Source organism: Panthera tigris, chromosome F2 (genome assembly GCF_018350195.1).
Source record: "Panthera tigris isolate Pti1 chromosome F2, P.tigris_Pti1_mat1.1, whole genome shotgun sequence".
Classification (NCBI taxonomy): Eukaryota; Metazoa; Chordata; class Mammalia; order Carnivora; family Felidae; genus Panthera; species Panthera tigris.
This window is the reverse complement of record NC_056676.1, coordinates 44,694,323-44,706,568: the sequence shown is the minus strand read 5'-3', so window position 1 is coordinate 44,706,568 and position 12,246 is coordinate 44,694,323. Positions and strand designations below refer to the sequence as shown.

The window sequence follows — 12,246 nt, the reverse complement described above, 5'->3', positions numbered from 1 at the left end:
AATGAAGAGGGGAAAAAAAAGTAAGCTGTCTGTTTTAGACTGGTGTTTCACTAACCAGTAAGTCATCTTTATCTGTTTTCTATTTCAAGTCACCTAGCTAAAATATATTACATTTCAAACTTTAAGGAAATAACTGTTAGAAGTTGCTTTCTTTACTTAAATTAACCAAAAAAGACATTTTAGGATTGTGACTTTAAGTTTTGAGCTGCACAGGTTTTTTTTTTTCTCTCTTTAAGAAAGAAGTATTGTTTTAGTTGTAAACCTATCACACCACTACTTTTTAAGGACTCACAATTTGTACTTTTATATATGAGATTTTAGACTAAAACACCATCTTCCCCACCACCACACACACTCATTTCAAAGCTATATCACAACTTCAGTTCTGCATTCTCTATCTAGCTCAAAATCCATCCATTTGGCTTAGGAACACCAAATTTTCCATGCAATTTGAAAATCAAGATATTAGCAGTTGCACAGCAGAGTTAATTGAATTAAATTTAAAAAGCAAATGTCCCAATATATGATAAATATATCTATATCTATATCTATATCTATATCTATATCTATATCTATATCTATCTATCTATCCCTGGTGCAGTTCTAATAGTAATATACACTATTCTGAATTTTGGAAGAATAAACGAAGCTAAGAATCTTCTTTTACCTCAAATTTCATTCTGATGGTAAAAAAAATAGTTGCTTATGACTCAGGTTTTTTTTAACAAAAATTGCCATTAAACTGCTTAATTTTTTTCTAGAGGAAAAAAAAACAAGTGTAGTAATAGCAAATGTTAACCAGTCCTCTACCTCTGAAAATACATGCAAAGGTATTGTATAGCATACAACTCTTTTTATTTCTAGTCTGGAGAAGAAGAGATATGTATTTTGGTAAATGAATTCTATTAGTCCTAAAAAGTTATACTAGGGGCACCTAGGTGGCTCAGTTGGTTAAGCAACTGGCTCTTGGTTTCACCTTAGGTTATGATCTCCCACGTCATGAGTTCGAGCCCCGTGTTGGGCTGTGTGCTGACAGCACAGAGCCTGCTTGGGATTCTTGCTCTCTGCCCCTCTCCTGCTCTGTCTCTCTCTCAAAATAAATAAACTTAAAAAAAAGTTATACTAGAAATCCCTACAACTTTTGCTCTAGGTATATGGCTAACATTAAAAGTTGCAGTAGGGGTGCCTGGGTGCCTCAGTTGTTTGAGCACCCACTCTTGATTTCAGCTTGCATCGTGATCCCAGGGTTGTGGGATTGGGCCCCAGTGAAGGCTCTGCACTGTGTGTGGAGCCTGTTTGGGATTCTCTCTCTCTCCCTCTGTTCCTCTCCCCAGCTCAGGCTCCCTCTCCAAAAATAAATAAATAAATAAATAAATAAATAAATAAATAAATAAAATTTAAAAATAAAAAAGTTTTCGTAAATATGCTAAATGCTTGTTTTATATCATGAAATAAAAAATTGTAGATTACCCCTAATAAAAATAATTATGACCAATATTGAGCATGTAACTTATTTTGCTAGGGCAAATTTACATTTTATTTATAACTTATAATCAAGTTATATAGATTCATACTGGATGGTACACCTAGACAGTTTTGCTTTATTCACTTAGTTAACATTAATGGAATTTATGATACAAGGCATTATACTTGGTAAGGTATCCCACCCACAAGAAGCTTACAGTCTAGGAGGTAAGATAAAAACATGTACACAAATAAGAAGCAGTTGGTATAGATGATGCTGAAAATGAGAAACACACAGAAGCACCACAAGAATTTACAGATAGGAGAGAGCAGAGAACTTCACAGAGGATGTAGCATTTGAGTCAGGGTTTGAAGGATTGGTAGAATTTCCAAAAAGATGAGGTGGAGGAGTGTATGAGCATCATTTATTTACCATGTATTTATTATACCTACTAAATTCCAAGCACATGGTAAGGTATTGAGGATACATCTATCAACAAGATGGATTAACATATTCTCTGCCCTCATGGAATCTATAGTCCAGAGGGATATGTACCTCAAATAACAAACAAAAATAATATTCTAACATATAAAACCAACAAAACATAAAAGTAGCAGGAGCAGAGTAACAAAACATAAAAAGTAGCATAATTGGAGAATTATGCCTATTGAATGTATAGGGTATTTAAGTCTTGGTTAACCCAACTGTTTGAATCTGAAATATTGCTACATTTCAATCACTCACACATCTATGTTGTCTTTACTGAAGTAAAATAGATCATCCAGTAATCTAGATTGAGTAATTGGAAAGAAACTTTGATTAGGAAATTTAAAAGCACATATTTAAAATGTACCATTTAATGGGGCGCCTGGGTGGCTCAGTTGGTTGAGCGTCCAACTTCAGCTCAGGTCATGATCTCGTGGTTTGTGAGTTCGAGCCTGGCGTCGGGCTCTGTGCTGACAGCTCAGAGCCTGGAGCCTGCTTCAGATTCTGTCTCCTTCTCTCTCTGCCCCTCTCCCTTTGTGCTCTGTCTCTCAAAAATAAATAAATGTAAAACAAAAAATTTTTTAATGTACCATTTAAAAGGTAAATATACAAAAAATGTCTGCCAATATCTGGGATTTGAGTCCTAGCTGTGCTACAAACTATCTACATGACTTGAGGCCACCACTGTGACCCTGTTCCCCCAATTATAAAATCAAACAGTATCTACGTCAAAAGGTTTATTGTGAGAATTAAATGAGATAAATGCATTTTAAAGTACTTCATAAATTACCAAATGTCACATAAAGGTAAGGTAATATGATTATTACATATTTAACTTCCTATCTAATTTTACTACCTAGCCTAATCTTTACTAAAACAAAACAAAATGAAAAAAACCCACTATTTTACTTAACAAGGGTTTACTTTGTACCTACTTTGAGGTTAACCTGTTCAAAGAAGAGGCAGAATCACACTATCAGAAACTTGCACATCAGACCAAAGCACTGTGTTTGAGCAACGCTGTGACAGACTGTCTAGCCAGGTACAGTTAGCACCTGCTTACACCATATAAACCTCTCCTTTGACCAAAGATTCATGCCGATTTTAAGTTTGATATCCTGAGGTCCTGAAACAGGTACTTTTTAGATAGAACAGCATCACTTCCAAATCTCACTAGCATAAAGGAATAGATTTTTTTTAATGGAGCATTAGTTTGGAAATTAATTTTTCCACATATTAGACTATTAACAGAATAACATGTCTCTTTATAGTCCATGCATTTTAGTAACTTGCATTTATAAACAGTTAATAATTTCCAAAACGACAGAAATCAATTTGCAAAACCAAACTCCAGGAATGCCAACTTCTACTGGGAGGCCAGTCTAAGGCACATCTCTTTGAGACTGAAAACACATACCAAATGGAGGCAGCAACATTTAATCCCTTCATAACTCCACCATTCATACAGAACTCAAGAGTCTACATTGACGACATATACAATGGGTTCAGGGATTTGCTTTCCTTCCCCTTTATTTCTGATCACAGAGTTTTCATAAAATTACTCACTAGTATCATTTGGCACTACACTTAAGTAGGACGATAAATTAAATAATACATTTCATTTCTGCGTAACTGCTCCAGTTCCAGTGGATTCACGAATGATTCACAAACCTCTAAATATTCAAATAACAGGATTTTTCATAGTTTGATAAAGGCATCACAAAAATAATACTGTTATAATATACTGTAATTTCAATTATATACTGGAATTACCTCCTGTTCCTGATGTGATCTTTCAGAGAGCAATAAACAGAAATAGTCTTGTATAAACCTTTATTTCAGTAAAAGAATTCGAACCAAACCCTTCGAGTCGAGTTGCCTCTTTAACAAACGGCAGTGATAGGCGAGCCCTTTATAAGCAAGAATTAGAACGTCTGCCCGACATCTTCCTTTTAAAGCGGTCGGCGAACCTGAAAAATTTAAGACTTTCTCCTTTTCAATCCCTTTCGCTGACGTTTCATCCTTGTGACTAATCCAACACGCGCACACGCACACGCACACACACACACCCATATTAAAGAGAGGGAGGAGGTCTGAATAGGGTCACTCAACTAAAGGGGTGCTATCCTGGGCTGCAAAACCGCCACCCCTAAAAACCTTGGTATTCTGCTTTAATTCGTCCGCACAGCGCCTCCTGCCGGGCCTGAGGAGCTCGGCTCGCGGCGGGTGTGGAGGGCGCGGGGAACGGCGCCCCCCGCTCCCCCGGACTCGGCCGCCCGCCTCCACACTGCTCTCCTCCCGCCGGGCGGCAGGCGCGCTCACTACTGGGCAGCGCGCACGAGGCGGGAAAGGGCCAGCGGCCTCGGCGCCAGCCGCCCAGTGCCCCGAGCCTGCGCCCGACGAAGGGCCGGGCGGCCGGCTCCTACCTGGAAAAGGAGCCGGGGGCCCTAAACGCCCGTCAGCGCCCTCATTATCCCGTTAGGTCTCCGCTCCGTGTAGAACAAGGGTCGAAGATGCAGTGGCCTCGGCGTGGACTCAGCTGAGCCCACCAGCTTCAGGCCCGTCCCCCAGGGCCACTCCCACTCGGTCCACACCGAACGCCCCCACCCCCCGCCCCCGGGGCGCTCCGCGGTCGGCCCGCTCGTGGCGGTAGTCCTCGGTGGGCCCTGCGCTCCCACCCAGCTCGGCGACCCCGCCTCGGCCGCGCGCCGCGCCTCTCCAGTGCCCCGGTCTCCCCGCCAGCAGCGACGGCCGAGCTGAGGGGGCTCAGTCCCGGCCCCCAGCCCCCGCGCGCCACAGCCTGTTTCCGCGTGCGGCGCCAGCCGTAGCTGTCACGAGCAGTCGACTGTCCCGCGCAAGTCTCAGCTCTGCTTTCCCACCACCTCTTCGGGGGCACTGCCGGCCCCGTTCCCTTTAGAATCCCCCAGTGCGCTTATCAACGAGTAAACAAACAGAAGTAGCTCAAAGAGTTGGTATTAGTTGATGAGAAACCGCCTCCGGGCCCCCTCTTCGCCGGGCCTGGCCGCAGGGCCGGAGCCTTTCCCCCAAATTCCGGGCCTGCGCCCGGCGTCGCCTCAGAGTCCTTTCTCGGGACCCACGGCTCGCGGCGCCTGCGGCGCGGGCGCAAGCGTACCCGCGCACGCGCGGGGGCGGGGGGGTCTCACTCCGGTCGCGCCCACCTGGCTTCCGGCCTCCGCGTCGCGCGCAAAATCGTCGAAGAGGGCCGTTGGGTTCAGGCGCGAGGCCGTCGGGACCTCAGAATCAGCGTGGCCCGGCCCCTGTGAGGGCGTGCGCGCCGCTGGTCTCAGAGGCCGTGGGGTGAGATGCCAGACGGCGCTCGGCGAGACAGAGGTTTCCCGGAATCGTATTTGGGGGCTCGTAAGACTTTTCTCCCCTAAGAGGGCCTGAGGGGAGGCCGGTGGGACACAAACTAGGCCTCGCCCTCCCTTTCTAATCCCCGCCCACGTCACCCTACCCCGCCAGTCTTCGAGGCCCCCTCTGCACCTTCTTCCCCACCCCGCCCTGTTTTCCTTCTCGTCCTCCCCCACCCCCCTTCCCATCTTTTCTCTCTGCCTCTCCCTTCTCTTCTGCCCACTCTCCCCTCTGGGACCCTCTCCTCTCCCACCGTCTTCCCTCTTTCTTCCCCTTTGCTCGCTTGCTCTCTCACTCCCCTCTCCGGCATCTACCCTTCCCTCCCCGCCACCACTCTCTACGTGGGTCTGTTTGATTGCTCATCACCTCTTAATCGTTTCTTAGTTTGTATGGAAATAAACAATCTCCGGATATGAGGGTAATTTCATCTTTTTTAGCATAATCCAGTTTCTGGTATACAAGGGGGCGCAGCCTAAGTATCAAACTCATAAAAAAAGAGCGTGCTCCCCACGCTCAGGGTTTTTAGGGGAGTAGGACAAGACCACCGGTTCTTTTGATCTCTGACCCGGCCACTGCCTAGGCTCTGGAGCCCCAAAGGGCCGTGGTGATTGTTGTGAGTGGCACGCGGGGTGGTGAGCACCTGGGGGCAGGGATGGAGGCTCGTGGCCCTGGCGGAGCCCCGAAGCTGTGGCCCCAAAGCTGGCGCCCTAAGGTGAGGGCCTCCCAGCTCCTCACAGACTCTTCCAGACCAGTTCCTGGAAGTCGTCTCGAGCCAGCCACGGAGCAGCAGGGCACGCCTCCAGGTTACTCGGTTCTGTTGCGCCCGCGGACTCAGCCCTGGCTTTCCCTCTGCGTCAATTCATTCTTTGGAGAAAGGCCAGAAAAAAACAATGGCTCTGTCCAGCCCGAGGTTCATGGTGTCCGAGAGCCTGGATTCCCTTGGCAATCTTTCGTACTCTCCCAGGGGCAAATTACCCGGAGCCCTGAGCCCGAGCCCACGCCCACGTGGTTTCTTTCTTTTTGCCGTTAGTGTGTTGACCTTATCTGTTTTAAAAAATTATGTGTAATATACATTGTGTATAACAAATATATTCTTAACAGAAATGTATTAGCAGTGGGCACAAGTGAAAAGAGTCTTCCAGGAAAAACAGATAGCCAAGACTAGAACTGGGGGGACTTAGGGCCACAATACAACTCATGCTTCTATTGGGTAAGTGGCTTTGGGCAAGTCACTAACTTGCTCTTTCCCTTCATATCATCATTTACTAAATGAAGTTGTTGAGTAAGCTATATGATACTGTGGTCTTGTTTCAACCTAAAGAATCTCCCCCACAAAGAAGCTTTTTTAAGAAATCTGATTAGCTTTTGAATTAGTGGGTTTTGCTTTTCTTCCTTTTAACCCTTTTTATCTCTATTACGTTCAGAGAAGGAAAGTTGGGAAACAGCTACATCAAAAAGAAGAAAACATTCAGAGAAGTCTTTAAAAAGTGGGGAAAGAGAAAGAAAGAGATCAATTAATGTAACTTTTAAAAAAATGTACCCAATTTCCCCAATGAAGATAAAACTAAACAGGGTCTTTGGGACCTCAGCTTCTGGTTCACGTTTACAAAGGAACACTGATGCTCAAGTTTGTCAAGGGCAGGGCGTGCGTTGGCTTCATAGGTCCCAATCATACTCTAAATGGAACACCCCAGGTTGCTAAATGGAATACTCTGTATCTTAGTTGCTTGTTCCATCAGGTGTGTCTAAAAGCTGTTGTCTTACTCTTTTAAGGGTGAGTAGTGGAACCTGGTCCAATGTAAAATGGAGAAATAAGGACCAGGTGCAGAAGAGTGAAATGTGGTTTAAGGCATCACCAATAACATGCCACCTTAACTCAAAGTCCTGCCTTTGGTTTCTTAGGTTTACACACAGCATAGCCAATGGCTAAAAACTCTCCTCCTAAATTCACTCCTTCGTTAATAGTTTGTATCTGTTATGAGCTAAGCACTAGGGGTTGGGTGCTGGGGATACTATATGGAACAAACGTTGGGGTCCAATTTACAGGGTAGTGAGACAGATGGGTAGACTGAAAAGTGCTGTTACATAGGTATCATGGGAGCATTAAGAAAAAAACATCAGGGGAGGCTGAGTGGCTCAGTTGGTTGGGCAACCGACTTCATCTCAGGTCATGATCTCACAGTTTGTGAGTTTGGGCCCCGCGTTGGGCTCTGTGCTGACAGCTCAGAGCCTGGAACTTGCTTCAGATTCTGTGTCTCCCCATCTCTCTACCCTTCCCCTGCTCACGCTCTGTGTCTCTCTGTCTCTCAATAATACATAAATGTTAAAGAAAAAAAAATTTTTTAAAGAAAAAGAAAAAAACAGAGTCAAGATCAAGGAAAAGCTCTCCAGAGGTGTGCCCCTTAAGCTGAACTTTAAGGAGGAAGTTGAAAGGGGCAGTTGGGCAAGGGCGTGGGTTCGGGGCAATGAGTAGGCATTCAGATGACATGCCTGAAGGCCCAAGGCTAGAAATAGCTTCCTTTAAAGAAGTTTAAGTAATCCTTTAAAACAAAAACAAATGGTAGGAATGAAAAATAAAGGAATAGTGGGAAAAACAGCTAAAGACGCAGGCAGAGGCTCCATCTTGAAGAACTTTATGTCCTGAATTTGAACTTTATACCCTGAAAGCTAGGGGAAGCTCTTACAAGGTTTTAAATGGGAAATAAATGAAAAAATTTTCATTTTAGAAAGATCACTTTGATGGGAATGTTAAGGACACAAAGAGGGTGGGTAGATTATAGGGAAGCCAGTTAGAAAACTATTGCAGTAATACCTGATAGAAGTGATGAGAGTCTGAACTTAGATAGTAATAGTGGCTGTAAAATGAAATTGAGGGAGGATAAGGGGAGAGGGAGGGGATGATATAAGAGATAATAAAAGGGACTTGAGAGAACCTGATGACTAATTGCGTGTGAGAGATGAGTGAAATGAATAGAGAAAATTCCCAGGCTTCTAGCTTAGGTATCTAGAGATTTGATAGTGCCACCTACTGAGAGAAAAACCAGGACTGGAACAGAAAGATGATGTGATCAGTTTGGGTGCATGTTGATTTTGTTTTCTCTGTGAGACACCCAGGTAGAGATGTCAGATGAATGGGTATCTGGGTCTGGAGTTATGTACTGATCTGGGAAGACTAGTAGCTGAAGCCTTGGGTTTGGTGAAGTCACTCAAGAAAAGTGCTTAGTTAAAAAACCAATTTAGGAAACACCATTTAGCAGGCCATCAGAGGAAGAGAAAACCTTGAAGGATACTAAGAAGGAATGACCAGAAAGGCAGAAGGAAAACATAACAATAAGCATCATTTTGGGGGTACCTATTATCTTCTAGTCAATGGCCTGGGATCTTTATATACATTATTTCATTGAATCCTTATAGCAACCCAAAAGGTAGATGTTTTCAAATAGAGAAACTCAAGTGCTGAGAAGTTAAGTAATTTGACTAGGATATGTTTAGCCTCTGAGGTCGGATGAAACCTAGATTGAAATTCCACCTGTCAATAGCTAAGGGATGTGTGCAAATACATAATCTCTCTGACTCTCGATTTCCTCATCCACAAAATAGAACCAAAATAGAACCTACCTCTGAGGATTATTCTGAAGATTAGACGAAATAACATATGTAAAATGCCTGGCACAGAGTGAGTACTCGATACCTGATACTTCCCTTATAAATAGCTATAACCACATATCACTATGTTAACTTGAGTGGCTACTGTGTCCTCTTTAGTTCTTTGGCACAAACATGGACTCCAAATTCTCACCTAAGGTCCATAGTGCACAACTGATTTCTGAGCCGGACTACAATATTATGATAAGCCTTTACTAAAGATGTGGGCATAGCCCTATGGGAATGAACACAGAGAGCAACAGAAAGCTAGATAAAGTGAAAGTATATCATTTGATTTTAGGATCTCCTACAGAGTTAGCACCTTCCTGCCTAACTCCTTGGAGAAGTCATCTTTCCCAAACCACCAGGAAGCATTGTCAAATAGTTAATATACAGCAAAGTCCAGTAAGAGTGTGATTCCACAGGGCATCAAGAGTTCTCACTGCCAAGACCCACCTTCCAAGAGACCCTGTTACCTGTTTAAGGAAATGCCCCTTCCAGATGGTTAATATGGGGGACGTCCATCACTAGGAGTATGGCCTTACACTATGGCCTCAACAGTAGAGCCTTACACAACAAAATAAGCCCAACATTCATATAAAAGTTACATTTTTTTTCATAATTCTTAGAAAAGATGAGACTTCTTATATGAACTCTTCTTAATCATTTGTGATCCTTAGGCCATCTTCTACTCCAAAGCCACTCTGAAAAGTGAATTTGGATAAAGCCTGAAGCTTACTATAATCCAAATACAACAAAAAGACATATAGCAAAGGGGACCTACCAAACTGAAAGGAAGAGAAAGGTTTTGTCAGTATAATTGAGAAAGAGCCACAAATTTATGTTTTCACATTTAAAAGATGTAAGTAGATATAGAAATGAATAAATTATTGGTTAGTGTTCACTCATGTGTTTTTAATCCTGTAATATGATTAGGTATTTCAAAGTATAGAGACTTTTGATCATGGCTGTAGTACAATTCATAATGGCAGTTCTTTTTATTTGTTTCTTCACACTTGTTTCAAGGAATGTAGAGACATATTCTGCCCTAGGGCTCCAGTTGGTTTACCTCTAAGGTGAGGATCCCATACAGATTTTTTGAGGGCTAAGTACAGAGAGAGCTTTAGTAAGCAAGAGACTCCACGTTGTGACCTATTTGCCCATGTTAAAAACCATAGCCATTAACCATTTTTATGGTAATAGTTACCTGTGAAACTTAGAAAAGCTGAAATGCATTTCATTGACCCACAGCATCCATTTTTCATGGGAAATTATCCTCTTTAGATTAAGAGTTTTAATGCCATCTGTCAGGACAGCGGTACATCTCCCCCAGACAGCAACAAAAAAGAGAGTTGTGGTTAGACCATGTGGGAAATGCTGGGTTAAACTTTGTTAATTAGGTCTCTTTACTACTGGGTTTGTCAGAGATGTTAACTGCTGATGTGCTTTGTGAAGTTTTAGATGTATTTGACTACCAAATCCTTTTGGCCTCAGAGGGTCTAAAGAGACTTTTGTGTCATGGATCATGCTTTGAAGAAAACTACTATTTGCAGTTACCACCTGACCATTAGTGGGATAGCATACTTCCACTGGAGAAAGTCATTTGAATGCCGTCTCATCACATTCACCTCCACCAGTGAGTCTTCCTTATTCCCTCTGTTCCTCCTTCACTGACAAGGGAACCTTCTACATATTGCCACAGAAGTCAACACATATCTGGATCATAACATATTTATTTATTAATGTTTTTCTTGCTCTTTATTTGTCTCTTATACAGATTAATACAGTGCCTAACAGGAAGATACTCAAATATTTGTTGAATGGCTATCAAATGAGTGAGAAGTACTGGAAAAAAAGATAAATACAATCAGAACAATTTCTTTGTTGCAGATATGCCTTAGGGTTCCTCATAGGACTCCAGGTTGTAGAAAGATAAAAAGGACTCTCTCCCCACTCCCCACCATTGACACACCCACTAGGCAAACACCTATTCCATATTCTTTTGTCCAGGCAACCTTAATCATTACCAAGAGCTCCTGTGAGTGGAACCATAGCTATATAATTCTATTGGATTGTTTCCATAAGGTTTTAGCTCAAGAAAGAAAACATGACTAGGGAAAGGAATCCTTAATTACATCTTAAAAATATGATCAAAAGCAACATTTAAGAAAAGTGTTTCCAGGGAAGAGCCGAGGATGACACCCGGTTTTATAGTAATTCATTTTCCCAAACCTCAGAGCATGTGATCAAAGCTGATATACATTATCTCAGGCTTGGTACCAGGGTGACTCTTTTTTTTTTTCTTACTTTTCTTGAAGTTTTTATTCGAATGAATAAATAGATGAGGAAGAGCCAAACCTGGGCCAGCCAGGTGTAGACTCTGAGAGTCCTGCTGCCTGATCTATAATAATACTTCCTCCCTTCTCTTTTTTAATGAAGAAGCTGTGGCCTTTAGCACCTTGAAATACTATCATGCAATTCAGGTCCTTTTGAATCAGGATAGGAATAATAGCATGTTAAATAATAGCATGTTAAAACTTGTAAGAGGAGGACAATGAAACCTCCTCATTAAATGTGGAGGAGGTTGCAAACAGATTAGTTATTAGGCAAATCAGTGTGATACAAGTCCTCCCGACAACCTGTGTGCTCAGTGCTGGGATCATTCAGTTAATCTGGGCCAGGGATTTAAAAGATTCAGACCCAGTAAGGCTTCAGCTCTAACCAGTTAATCCTCCTTCCTACCATACCACCAGAGGAGGAAATAAAAGTATGAAGTTTCTAATTCCTTCTCCCTCCTCCCGTAAGTTGTGCTAACGCTGATTCATTGATAATTGTTGGCACATCTCCAAGGAAGACTGAAAATTTCCTAAATTCACTGGCATTTTTGGATGAGGATAATGAAAACTTCCTAGTGTAGAATCTGAATAAAGACATAAGAAGCAGTATATTTGCCTGAGGACCTGATGGTGTGGTGACAATTCTAAACATTTTACAAAGTTTATGTACGTCTCATCTGTTTATGTAAGAGGAATTCCCCTCCCCCTCCCATAAGTTTGCAGTTTAGAGAAAGTAGAGGGCAGGCCTAGGATCAATCATTGGAAGGTGCAGCTAGCAAAAGTCTTGATTATAAGACTTTTATAACATTCAGAGTTATCAACAACGCAACCTATGGCTTCACAGAAGAGTGAGTGCTTCTCCAGTTAATACTATATGAAAGATGGACAAAGACATTTCTAAAGTTCCTTCCAAACCAAAGACGCTGCTATTCTTGAAGCATA

General features: G+C 42.6%; 1 long non-coding RNA gene across 4 annotated transcripts in view; it reads left to right on the top strand.

Moving 5' to 3' along the window:
• Positions 1–5,162: 5,162 nt before the first annotated feature.
• The window catches only part of LOC122235106, a 16,746-nt gene continuing 9,662 nt past the window's right edge, over positions 5,163–12,246 (top strand). Inside the window, exons 1-4 of one of the 4 annotated variants that reach the window (XR_006213234.1) lie at positions 5,163–5,329; positions 8,924–8,999; positions 9,649–9,830; positions 10,424–10,604. This is a non-coding gene — a long non-coding RNA (uncharacterized LOC122235106). The remainder of the gene's footprint in view (positions 5,330–8,923; positions 9,000–9,648; positions 9,831–10,423; positions 10,605–12,246) is intronic. The other 3 variants (XR_006213233.1, XR_006213235.1, XR_006213232.1) reach the window with 3 other exon arrangements.